Source organism: Chinchilla lanigera, unplaced genomic scaffold (assembly GCF_000276665.1).
Source record: "Chinchilla lanigera isolate Chin_1 unplaced genomic scaffold, ChiLan1.0 scaffold00022, whole genome shotgun sequence".
NCBI classification, from domain to species: Eukaryota; Metazoa; Chordata; class Mammalia; order Rodentia; family Chinchillidae; genus Chinchilla; species Chinchilla lanigera.
The window spans coordinates 4,834,783-4,848,687 of NW_004955423.1; positions in this window are offsets into that span (position 1 = coordinate 4,834,783).

The following is a 13,905-nucleotide window of genomic DNA, read 5'->3' on the forward strand; positions in this document are numbered from 1 at the left end:
AGAAAGGCATTCATAAGAAAAACAAAAAGGCAGGAAGGAACAAAGCTTTATTTGAGCCAGCTGATGGACACTCTCTAACCAGGAGCCAGAGAAGATGTCCATGCCTGTCTGGGTCTCACCTTCAGTTTAAGTATGTTTTGGGTTTCTATGGTAACCATTACCTCATTTTTGGGAATCTTACAATAGTGTCACACAAATACCACAAAGTTTACTTTGCCCAGAAGGTCAGACAACCAAATTCCAAATGACCATTGCAGTTTAACATTTATTCCATTTCCAAATTTGTCCTGTTCGTTTTGTTCCCATTTTATGACTCTGCTCTGAGTTAATAACTAACCAAGGTGACTGGGGTGAACTACAGTTCAAGTGAACTGTAAGAGATTTCTCTTAATATGGAGTTAAAAACAGCAAAATGGAGTCGCTCTTGCCCTATGATTTTGGTAGAGCTGCCCACAGCATGGGAGCAGGATACTGGACCTGGCCTGTTGAAGTGTTGCTGTTCTCCGTGGAATACTTGGTAACTACCCTAGACTTGCGCAGCTCTTTGTGTTTAGAATCAAGGGTGTTTGTGCTTAAATGTGGGTCATGGACTCATACTGAGTACTTCTTTTCCATAGGTTTTAGTAATTTTCCCTCCTTTTTGATTCTCTCTCCACTCAGGATTTCAGGTATCAGAGAGTGCTCCACTTGTTTAGTTGTGGGTTCTAAATAACTCAGAAAAACACAGTTAGCAGGTGCAGTGTCTTCCCACATGGAAAGAGAGAATTGGTCTCTTTAAACTTCCTGCCACTGTTTGGCATGCCCAAGCTGGTGGCAGGCAGTGGCTGGGGGCGGGAGCAGCCAAACCGGCTAGCTGACTCATCTATCTGCTCTGGCAAGTTCCTAAAACCCTAGCTAAACCTGTTACTTTCTGGGATAATTTCCTGATAAGGGTTTGTTCTTATTTTTGCTCAAATTTGTTTTGTTGTGATTATTATGGCTTAAACCTCATGCTGCTATCTGAAAGGCTATGTAACCTGAACCTGCTGATTGAATTTATGTAGTGTCTCAATTGTGAGATTTTTGTCACCAGATGTGTATGCTTTGTGGCTTGATCTAGCTATTTGATTTTTTTTTTCTAAGGATGGTCTTACTATTTTTTTAATTGCCTAGGGGCATCCAGTCGGTGAAGCATCCCAATTCTGGGCACTTCAACTGGGAGATGAGTTGTATTTATAGGGGGAAATCCAGTAGGTCCGAAGGAAGTCGCTCTGGTGCTCACCTAAAGCTGGAGAAGTCCAGCCCTAAAAGGTTCAGTTCTACTAAGGGAGAGCAGGATATCATTTGCAAGAGCGTCCCTGTTGGGTTCCTACTAATGGGGACTAACCCAGGGACATGACTGCTAGATCCCAAGGATCAATGATGAAACCTTGGCAGCTTCAACCTCTGAAAACCAGCCAATTGTTGCATTATTTGCATTGCAAGAGTGGCCTGAGTGTGACTATAATACAAGGGGCAGAGAAATCTAATGAAAATTATACATCAAGGCCATTTTAGCTGGTATGCAGCAAGGGATACATCGAAAATGCGAACTCTAATACTCAGGTCTCTTAGTCAGGGTCCCAGTGAGAACCCAGTTGCTTTTCAACTTCAACCTGAAAAGGCACTCTGTAAATACAGTAATTTAGACTCTGAGTCTAGACAAGGTCAGATTATCCTAAGGTAGTACTCTATTAGGTAGTCAGCTCCAGACATTGAGAAGATGCTCCAAAACTCCAAATGCACCCACAAAGTGAAATAAGGCCATTCGGTAATGACATTTATTTGGTATTCATAACCATAATCAATTAGAGGACAAATGAGAACTGGACAAAGAGGCAAGCCAAAGCCATGCTCACCCTATTTGATAAGGGTCACAACAAATCCAATAGCCCTAGGCAAATCTGAGCCAATCCAAAGAGTGAGGGAAGGAAGTCAGAATGCTTCAAGTGCAAGTGAACAGGGAACCAGGCAAAGGAATCCTGAAAAAACCATTCAGTTATTTTGGACCTGTGAGAATGTGGAAGCAGACCCTTGGCATTGGAAGAGGGATGCTCTAATTCCCAGAGAGGGATGAGGTCATCCCTCACCATGGTAGACAGGGAACAAGGCCTGGATAGACGGGGACGGTACCTGTTGCAGCATGCAAGATTCCCACACAAGAGAACCATAACTATGTCATAGGAGGCTTAGGGAAATTTAGATGTTGTGAGCAAACAAATTATATTCCTCCATGACACTGGTGTGACTTACTCAGTTCTAGTTACTTTTGAGTGAGCTTCATCCCATTTTAAAGTTGTGGGCCTTGAGGGAGTTAATTAGACAGTTTTCTTTACACATACTCTGAACTGCCATTTGGAAGTTTCCTTTTCCAAGCAGCCTTTACAGTGATACTGAAGTGCCCCCTAATAATAATTGGGAGAGCCATAGTCTTTCTACTCAGAGCCACTCCATACCCAAACCTCTGGCTACCCATGTCCTCATTGCATGGTACCCAGCCAGTCTGACCTCACAGAGCCTAATTTCTCTGCCAGAAGTAGATCCTGACACATGGTACCATGGTGCCCTGAGGAGGACTATGTAGGCCACTCTAATAGCCACTGAACTAAAAGACCCTAATCTATATTCTTACAAAAAATGGAATTTTCTCAAAAAGAAGCTAAACTGGGCTTTAATCCCATTATTGATAAATTTTTGGCTATTGGATTACTGGTGCCGTGCCTCCCCTCATGCAATACAACCATGTTACTAGTAGTCAAGCCGTCAGGAGAATATTGCCCAGTACAAGATCTCAGAGTCATAAAAGAGGCAGTGGCACCTACTCACCCATTAGTAACTGACCTAGATACCTTTTTGGCACAGATCTCTGAAGAGATGGAATGGTTCTGTCATTGATCTCAAAAATGCCTTCTTCTCTATCCTTGTGGGTCCTAGCTCCCACATACATTTTTTTTTGCATTTGAATGGGAGGATCAATAAAGACAAGTGTCCCAGTGGTATGCTTGGTCTGTCTTGCCTCAGAGTTTTAGAAAGCTCTCCCATTCTTTGTAAGGGCTTTAGCTCAAGTCCCAAGAGCCCTAAAATTCAAAAGGGGAAGGCTATTACTGCATGTAGATAATCTCTTCATTTGTAATCCCACTAAGGAGCTTTTTTATAAGAACATCATTTAAACCCTCTGTTTTCTAGCAAAATGATGTCATAAGAGGATGCAAAACGAGGGCCAAATTTCTCAAGAAAAGGTGATTTATCTGGGATATATCATAACTCCAAGACAAACTTTCCTCAAGGAGAACAGAGAAAATCTCCTATTTGTATTGCCCCAAGTTAAAAACGCAATTGGGGCTTTCTTGGAATTGATAGGCTTCTGCTGCTGCATATAGCTACCTCACTTTGGAGTAAGGGCCAAACCACTGTGTGAGGCAACTTGCGGAACAGAAGCTGAACCCCTGAAATGGACAGCAGCTGATCAAGTGGCTTTCCAAGTCCTAAGACAGGCCTTGACATACGTCCCATCATTAGCCATCCAAGACATAACTAAGCCTTTTTCTCTCTTTTTAGCTGAGACTGGGAGTAGCAGAGCAATACTGAACTGACATTCAGGTCAGGAAAACCAACCAGTTACTTTGAGGGCTGGCTTAGCTGTTTGAAAGCTATAGCAACTATCATACTTTCAGTCCAGGAAGCTTCTAAAATAATTTTAGGACAAAAGCTCTTTGTTCTAACTCCACATAAAATTAAATCCCTGTTAGAACTCAAGAGACATTTGTGGTTGACTGGAGAAATACTCACTAAATATCATGCCATTCTTATTGAAAACCCAGATGTTTCTCTTCAAGCTTGCACTGTTTAAAACCAGCCACACTCTTCTCAATGAAATTGAATATAGAGTGTGAATGTGATATGAACATCATACAAAATTATTGATCTGTGGGATCAATCAATAAGGACATTGACTAGCACAGGGTTTACTGATGGCAGCAGTTCTACAAAGGATGACATTAGATAGGGCAGATTATGACATAGTCACCCCTACCAAGATCATTCAATCAAGAGGACTTCCCCTTATGACTTCTGCCCAAAAGTCAGAATTCGTTGCCCTCATCCATGCTTTCTAACTTGACTAGGGAGAAATAGTCAATGTATACACTCACTCCCAATATTCCTTTCTGGTCCTACAGACACATGCAACCATCAGGAAAGAAAGAAGACTGTTGACTAGATGTGGGTCTCCAATAAAACATGGGGCAGAATACGTCAACTTCTTGGAGGTAATACACCTCCCAAGACAGGTAGCAGTTGACTACCACAAGGGACATCAAAATTCATTGGACCCTTTCTCTCAGGGTAATTCTAAGGCAGATTTCACTGCCAGACTGCTCCCCTATGTAATTCTGGGCCATCATCAGCTTTATCTATAGACCAGGCCAAGTTCCTGACCTAGAACCAGGATACTCTACAAAGATGCTTCAAATGATTCATAATGAGGGAGGAACTCAAAAGGCCAATGGTAGAATAAAGGCCACCAACTCTTTTTCCCATAATAAATACAATGGAGAGTTATTAAGTCTTTATGCATGCCTTCCACTTACGGTGAGATTCCACCATTGATATACTGCAAAGCCTCTTCTGAGGGCCTTAATTGTATAATATTATAACCCAGCTGTGTAAAACCTGTCCTGTCTGTCCTCTCCAAAACACAGACTCATCTTTTCCCATTGCTTGTGCCAGTTCAAGGGCATGGGCCCTCAAATTGAGAAGACTGCCAAATGGAATTCACCCATATGCCTACATGTAAGGGATATACACACCTCCTGGTTTGCACTGATACTTTTACTATGTGAATAGAGGCCTTTCCTACCAGGTCAGAATGGGTTCTAGAGGTGGTAAAAGTCCTCCTTAAAGAAATAGTTCCTAAGTTTGAACTGACTAGATCTATCCAGAGTGACAGTGAATCCTATTTCACATCTCAAACCACACAGGGAGTTGCCACGATACTGGGAATTCAATACCACCTTCACTCTGTGTAGAGACCCAAACCGCGAGGAATAGTTGAGAGAGAAAATCAAATTCTGAAACAAACCTTAGCCAACCTGTGTCAAGAAAACCATCATAAGTTGGTGAGTAGGTTTCCCTCCAGTTTCCTTAATGAGACTTTTGGCAGCCCTAAGTCCAAACTTAATCTCAGCCCATTTGTAATGCTTTATGTGAGGCCCCCTTTGCCATCTGAACTAATCACTAACACTAAAACCTCCCAACTCCTTGAACATATGATCCCTCCAGGAGTGTGGAAAAGAGATTCTTCCACCCTCAAAGACTAACTATAATTGTTACCCACAGTTGCCTAGGTGGCCACATCCTGGTCATGACTTAGAATGAAGGTTGTACCCCTGAAATAAATCTCACACAAATGGAAAGGCCCTTTTACAACTATATTAACCACTTTTTCTGCCAGGAAGGTACAAGGAACAGATAATTGGTTCAACTCTTCAGGAAAAACTCAAACAGATGAAGAAGGACCATGAACTTCATACAGCTATGAACAGATAAATGACCCCAAGTTTCTTTTCTGAAAAGGAAACACCAAGCAATCTGGTGAATCAGACAAGTGAAATGCCTTGCTCCCTCTATACAAATTTTGTGAATAGACTTTCTATTGTCTTGATTACTACACTTAAGATTCCTGTTCCAAGTTATAACATGACATCTTTTGGGTCTGTTCTGTTTCTTTTGGGATCATCCTAGATCATTCAAAAACTGCCTCTAATAGAGATAATAAACAGTGACTGCCTACATGAGACGTTAAAGCTAATCATATCTTTCTGCTGTCATTAACAGCCACCTAATAACTTGACAAATAGCCTAGATGAACTTGCTCAGAATATTACTTTCCTGCAGTATCAGATACACTTCATCATCAGCAGTGGGCATATAATATCAGAGGGGACTATATCTCCTAACAGCTGAAACAAAGGGGCTATGTTTGTCCTTAAAAGAAAAATGTATTCCTTTGTCAGTAGGTCTAAAATAGTAAGAGACTTGGCACAAAAACTGGCTAATCATGCTTTCAAGGCTATAATAAACTATGAGTCATGGCTGTTCTGGAGAAATATCTGTAATTAGAGGCTTGACTTTTGTCCTGGAGATGGCCTTTTTTAGTGCTTCTAATTGCCTTACTACTTAAACCTTACATACTTATTCTAGTAGTTAAATTTGTTTTTCTTGTTTGTCAGCTATCAAATTACTGGTGGTGACCATAACTCAAGACCAAGACCTAAGCAGGTCTTGGTTCATCAAGAAATCCATGGTTCATCAAGAAATCTTTGGAGAAAGGACTAAAGAAGAAAATGAGGCTTGGCATGAAGTTCTCCATTTCCTTGTCTCCTTTCTACATTCTTTTTTTTACGGTATCAGTAACTGAACTCAGCACATGGGCTTGCCAGGCAGTTGCTTGTGTGGGAAACTATATCCTCAACCCCTCTACCTGCTTTTCATTCCTTTTCTCCTACCTGAGTATCTTAAGTTCCAATAGCAGGGGGTGGCACACACTACATCCAGGTTATTTTCATGTAAGACTGCCCTGCTGGGCCCACAGAGAAACAAAAAGGTAATAAAATGGTTGGAGTTTAAAGAGCAGGGGCTCAGGCAATTGAGATAGAAGTTAGCAGAATGAAGGTCAAGAGAGAGAACTGAAGCCATAAACAGTTCTGACCTACTTACAGATAGAAATAAAATAAAAATTAGAATATCCAAAACAAGAAATATTCATCAGCCATATGTGGTGGGGTACTGTAATACCAGCTATTGAAGAAGGTGAGGCTGGTGTACCACAAATTTGAGGTCTACCATGGTAACTTAAAAAATGTTACCTCAAAATATAATTTAAAAAGGATTAGTGACATAGGTCACAGTGAAGAATTCAACTGTTGTACTACAATATATTAGACAAACTAGAAGTAGAAGAAAGCTACCTCCTCATTAATAAAGGCAATTCACGAAAGCTTACAGCCAATATAAGACTCATTAATAAAAGACTGGAAGTTTTTCAAATAATATCAGAAACAAGAAAATGGTACATACATAGGCCACTTGTGTTCAGTGTCATACTGGAAGTCCTATCCAAAATAATTGGGCAAGAAAATGAAAAATGTAGTGAAATTTGAAAGAAAAATATAAAATTATAACTGTTAACAGAAGACCATCTTTTATGGAGACAATTTTATTCCACTAAACCTTATAAATCTAAGAACTGAACTCAGCCCAGATGCACACACAAACAACATGTGGAACCCAATTGCTTTTCTATACATAGAGAGTAATAATCTGAAAAGGAAATTTAGAAATCAATCCCATTTGCAACCCCTTCAAAAGAATAAATCACTTGGGAATACATGAAAAAACTACAAAACATTGCTAAAAATAATTCATCAAGGCACAAGTCATTAGAAAGGCATTCTCTGTTAATGGGTAGGAACATTTAATATTGTTAAGATGTCATTAATGTCACGAGAGAGACGCAGATTCAATGAATCCTTATTAAAACTTTAATAATTTTTGATAGAGTAGAAAAATCACCCCTAATTTTCATAGGGAGACTTAAAATTGAAAAAAAATTAAAATGAAGTCCAGCTTTGATGGATACATACTTTCTGAATTGAGACAGGAAGATATGATGTGGTGAAATGCAAAGAAGGTGTAACAAGATCATGTGATACAGAACAATTCTCAGAGCTCTGCAAGTGGACTTCTTGTAGGAACTTGCTCAAGTGTTTGATAGATTGGCCTGGACATATTGCCAGTGTGGGAAATATAAAAGTGAGTCACAATTAAGCGCTTACTATTGTGGCTCTTCATAGTAGCCCACTCCACACTGTAGGGTGTATTTTTATTTTTAATATCTCTTCCCTTTTGGAAACTTACTTGGTCCAAATTGACTCTATAGAGAGAAAATTGGATATCCACGTGCAAAAGAAAACAGAACAAAAAGAATAGGAACTGGAAGAAAAGATGGCAAATGTAGAATAGACAGGAGGCAGGGTAAAGGGAAAAAGTTATGGGAGTGTTATCAAATATCATAAAAAATTAACTCAAAATGGTAAAATAGTTAAGCATGAGAGCTAAACATACAAAAACAATGAATGAAAGCATAAGGATAAGCATTAGGACATTGCCTTTGGCTATGATTTCTTGGCATAAGACTAAAAGAATAGACAATAAATGACAATATTAGAATGTCATTACAATTGAAATCTTTTAGATATCAAAATATACTTTCATCAGAATAAAAGAGAAGACATGGTACCAAAAAAATTATGTGCTAGACACATTTCTGATAAGTGGTTGACACTCAGAATATATTAAGATTACCTACAATAAGATACAAACATATTAAAAGTAAATATATACACAAGGTCAAACAGCACATGAAAGATGTTCAATATGTCAGTAGTCATTTTGAAAGTTATAAATTGAAATAATGAGATACTATTATGCCTGCTAGAATGGTTAATGTCAAAATAAACATAAAAATAAATAGAAAATAATAAATATTGCAAAAATATAAAAATATTTGAACACTTGTTCAAGCTTGGTAGAAACAATGTAGTGCATCTAGTATGGAAAATGTTATAGAGATTCCTTGAGAAATTAAACAGAATTATCATATGAGCCAGTAATTCTAATCCTCATGAAAGCATAAATTTGAAGAGAGTTTTTACAGTATCAAAAATGACAGCTTCATTTATTGGAGCCAAAATGCAGAAGCAAGTCAAGTGTGCATCTACAAATGAATGGACAGATAAAGTTGATGTACTCGGACAGTTAATGAGTCTTGGTGAAGGGAATTTTGATATCTACTACAATATTTATGATTCTGGAAGTCATTCAAAGTTATAAGAGCCACAAAAAAGCAAATCTTGCATAATATTCTTTGAGTGATCAGACTCATAGCTCCAGAATATAGAATGGTGTTGGTGCATTTGTAAATAGAGATTTATTGTTTAATTTCTTTTGGAGAGGATGAGACAATTGTAGAACTGGATGGAGGTGATTGCTGTACAGAAACATTAATTTATTTAGTTTTAAATGTTTAAAAGTGTAAGTTGTGCATTATTTAAATTTTAATTAAATAAAAGATTGTGTGAGATAGGAATGTAAATTTTATTCACTACACTATATACCAATAAACTAAACTAAAAAAAATCTCTGGAAACTTTCTCTTTGTACCTGAACATTTTACTCATGGAATAATTTATTATGATGTAATTTCTCACATTGCTGTTTGCCTCCTTCTAAGAAATGGACCATTCATTCTTTCCAAAGGAATCTAAGGCATATTTTGGAGTATTAAGGATAGCTAAGCTAGAAATTGTAGGCAGTCATGCAAGGATAGGACCTCAAAGGAGACAATACAGAAGGTAAGAATACATTACAACTGTGGTTGATGGCGTATTTGTTGAAGGTCAGGCCTCAGGATAGAGGAAATGACTAAGCCCACATACCTCCCTGAGGGATGAACAGCAATGACTGATACTCTAAATAGGAATCAATCACCTTGGACAAGGGACCAAACCCTCCCTGGCCCATCCCTTCCAAAAAAGTCCTTGTTCAAGCTATGTACACTTGCTATGTGACTTCCTTCTCTATCTGATCCCCATCTGATCAATATTACCTAAGCATCTATACTTGTAGTCTTATTGGTTGACCATAGTGTTGTCCCATCTATTAACCACCTTGTGATTCTCCATTGGATCAATAATACCTGAGTGACTATACTTGTAATCTTATTAATTGACCATGGTTTTGTTCCACCTTATTCCTTGTGTGTGGTTTTGCTGTATAAAACTTCCGTGAGGAGTGAGGTCCCTGGCAACCCATTCAGGCTGCCTTCTGTCTTTCTTAGACAGAAACTTTCTTTCCCTCAATAAATACTTCCAACTCTTACAATCTGTTGTTCCTTAGAATTTATTCTTTGATTTTGGGGAGCAAGAACTCAGTGTATCAGGCATCTAGCAGGTAGGGAGTTACAAAATTTCTCTTATATTATTGGATTATTTAGATGTCCTATATAATCTGTAGATTGGGAGGACTTGGGGATCAAACTCTTAACCTCCAGAATAGCATGAAGATAAGCACACCTGTGAGTGGAATTTTAGCTTTCCCAGTCCAGAGTGCTGACCATTACACCACAGGGCAAGAATTTTAGCTTTCAATATTCCTCTCTGTCTTTATCTTTCCCTCTCCAATCCCAGTGCTGGTTGCTGACAGTGCAGATGGACAGAGGGATCAGCAGAGCTTTATTAGTGACACCCTTTTTCTCCCCAGGTAGATTGTTCATTGTTCACATGATAGCCACCACCACGATGGGCTGGGTGATGGCAGACAGGATGCTCAGAGCTTTCTGATTTACCATCAGCTATACTTCAGTTGTCCCAACGAGGCACACTGGGCCTGGCATGTGGATCTTGGAGGCCATGTCCAGTGTGTGCTCTGGTCTGCAAGGGCAGGGGTGGAAAGAGACAGAATCTCCAGTCTTTGTACTAAGCAATTAGATTCATAAAATTCCCCAGCATAAACAAAGAAGTACTCTGTGCATGAACAAGATTCAGGAGGGACAGGTCACATCATTTGAGGAAGTTATGAAAATATTATCGAAGCAATTCACTTACAGAAAGTCATAACACTTTTTAAATTACCATTCCACTGCACCCACAACCCAAATCTTCAATTTAATCTACTGTGGGAAGTTTTCTTTTTGGATTCAGATAAAAAAATTATAGAGACAGTAAATATACAATAGGAATATACAACAGAATTTAGAGAATTTCTGTTCCATTCTGGGTATATGTAGTAAATTAAATATTTATTAGTTCATTAATTCTTATAATAAATAAAGCCCTGCCTCAAGAGATGGTTCATGGCTTGAAGTATGCTCTTTGGATAATTTTCAGGGATTTTAAAATGTGTTCCTTCTTCCCACCACCAGCAGCTATGGTCAGTACACTGGAATGAGAATGCAAAGAATTTCTCACTCTGCACTCCCAGAAAGGAATGCAACACTACCTCTGGAAATTTTATGAAAATAGCTGACCAAGTGTGTATATAAGTAAGGACCTTTGCAAGGACTTGGAGGGGCACAGGCGAGGGAAGTGCTGACCCTGGGCTTCCTGAGTTTCACAGTGAGTGAGCCTGAACTCGGTGAGGTGTAAGCACACAATAGGAAATAGTAGATTTTCCTAAAAATGTGCATAAAATAAGGCTTTTAAAAATAGGAAACAGCCTAAACTGCATAGTGAGATCCTGTCTCAAGAAAGACAAAGAAAGAAAGAAAGAAATCAGGAAACAGATGAAGAGGACTAGAAAGGAAGTTCTAAGATATGTTTACAGCAAAGTGCTTTTAGGTCTTCTGCTTGCTTTTATTGTTTTTGCTTTTTTATTTTGCTAGAAGGGGGGAAGGAGCAACATCAAAGGAGGAAGAAAAAGAATGAAGGAAGCAAGGGGTAAGCAGCCGGCAAGGAGAGATGGCCACAGACAAGAGAGGAGAAATGAGGCTGGTGCCTGCCGAGGAAGTCAGGGGAAGAGCTCCGCGAAGGCAGGAAAACTAGGCTGAGGTCAGGGGGCTTCTGTTGGAAGCAGCACCTCCCTGACTGCTGCCCTATATAAGCTTCTTCTAGAGGAAGCCCTTTAGTAAAGTACAGCCACTGTATTCTGCTGGTGAGGGCTAACGAGTGAGTGGGCCCTAAGAAATCATTGATTCTGTTGAAGGAAGACGTCCAGTGTGAAACGAAGTTCAGATGCATGATTAAAAAGTAGGGTGCTTTTGTGATTTCTCTTTCACTCTGAGTATTTTTCTCTCTTCTCCTTTAAAGGTGAGAGTGGCTGCTTAATTGAGTGTCATTTCTGTGCTTTCCTTCTCCTGCAATCAAACAGCCTGGTGACAACCTTGTTACCTCCATAGCTGCAGCAGGAGCAGTTCTGAGTGAGCCCCTCAGGACCACAGTAGTCTGTGTTTCCAGTCCATACAAAGTTAACAGACAGAAAGAGGCTCAATTCATTCCCCTGTCTGTTGGTGCACTCAACACAAGCACAGTGGGGTACTAGGGGACCTGATGCCATGATGAAATCTGGATTTCATTTGATTTCTGTCCCACCAAAAGCACAGCTCTGGCTTTCTACAGTGCTGACAGTTTTTAAGAAAAAATAACCAGCCCTTGCAAGTCCCCTCCTACCCCTACATCACACTTAGAAGCTGTGAGCCCCTGAGCAGAGCTCCTTCAGAGCAAGAGAGGCTGCCAGAAGGGAAGGCAGCTTCTTACCTAATCTCCTCAGTGTGGGTGTTTAGCTTCTGTCTTCTCTGCCTCTGGCTGTACTGTGGGGCTTTTAGGTCACCCTCCGATGTTGACTGGTTTCTGTATTTGCATGAGTTGGCAAATAATGACAGACAGCAAGTAATGTGACGGATTTAGAGGAATGTAAGCTAAAACTTCTTAGTTCTGGGCAAAGGATCAACAACCACAAAATGATTTTTTTTTTTTTTTTTTTTTTTTTTTTGGTTTTTCTCCAGTACCGGGAACCGAACTCACGACCTTGCGCTTGCCAGGCAGGAGCTTTTGCCGCTGAGCTAGATCCCCAGCCCCACACAAAATGAATTTTTGTAGCTGTGCCACAGGGAAGGTTTAAGAAAACTTATCATCTCATTTGTTCAAATATTGTTTTGTAAGAATTCCTAGAAATCATTTGCTGTTTATGAAAATGTCCCTTAGCTGTAAAATATAATGGAATACCTCTCGAGATTGGGGGTCCGCTTGAGCATACTGAAGTGGGGAGACATGATATTATTTTGAAAGCATAATTTCCAAAAGTAACAAGATTCTTTCATAGTGGAATTGGTTACAGAGGAATGTAGTAAGTGAAAGAGCATGAATTACTCTCTCATGAGCACATAGCACTTGGTTCTCACGTTCACTACACGGTCAGGAAGGGCTCCCTTCATTGTATGTGTGTTCCAGGTGGGGGCTTTTGCTATACATGGATTGCACATTTAAAACCTCATAGTAAACATTTCCCATGATTTTATAGAAGCTGAAGCACAGACAGGCTGTATCATTTGTCTCAAATCACAATCATCTAAGTAATCTGAATCCAAGCAGCCTTAATGCCAAACCTTGAACCTCCTTACTATGCTGCCTCTCTGTGTGCTGACAAAATAATGTAAAAATAATTACTTTTTCCTGTTAATTAGTATGAAAAATATGCTTTATTTTGTGTAAAATCAGTCCTGACTTCAGTCATTTAAAAGAAACTATATTGTCTATATTTTGTAATATAAACAAGAAGTCAGGATAAGCTTGAGAGATTTCGAGCAAAATGGCGCACCATGAGACCATACTCTTAAGTGAAATAAATAGGACACATAGGTTCAAATATCACATGGCTTCTCTGGCATGAGAAACTGAATAAATACACAGGGGCCAAGATGCATAATGGACATTGGAAAATCAGATTAAAATGTTCAAATGGAAAGGGTAACGAGAGGCAGGAGAGAGAAAAGAGGGGACAAGAAAGAAAATACAAAGAAAAAAATAGAAACAATGTTGTAAATAATGATGCAAAGAGGGTTTTAAGAGAGGGCAGGGAATGGGAAAAAGAAGTCAGACATCACATACAGTCACAACTCCTATGATTAATTATATATGTATATATATGTGTGTGTAAAAATATACGTGTTATGGTTGAAACATTGTGTCAACTTGGGGAGTCTAGAGGCTTGGCTAAGTGACTCAGCAGGAAGCCAGGATACTTACTTTGTATACATCCTGAGCCTGTGGAAGAGGAGGGCATGGAGATTATGTGAGAGCTACACGCCCCTTAGGTGGGGGTAGCCTGTTTACA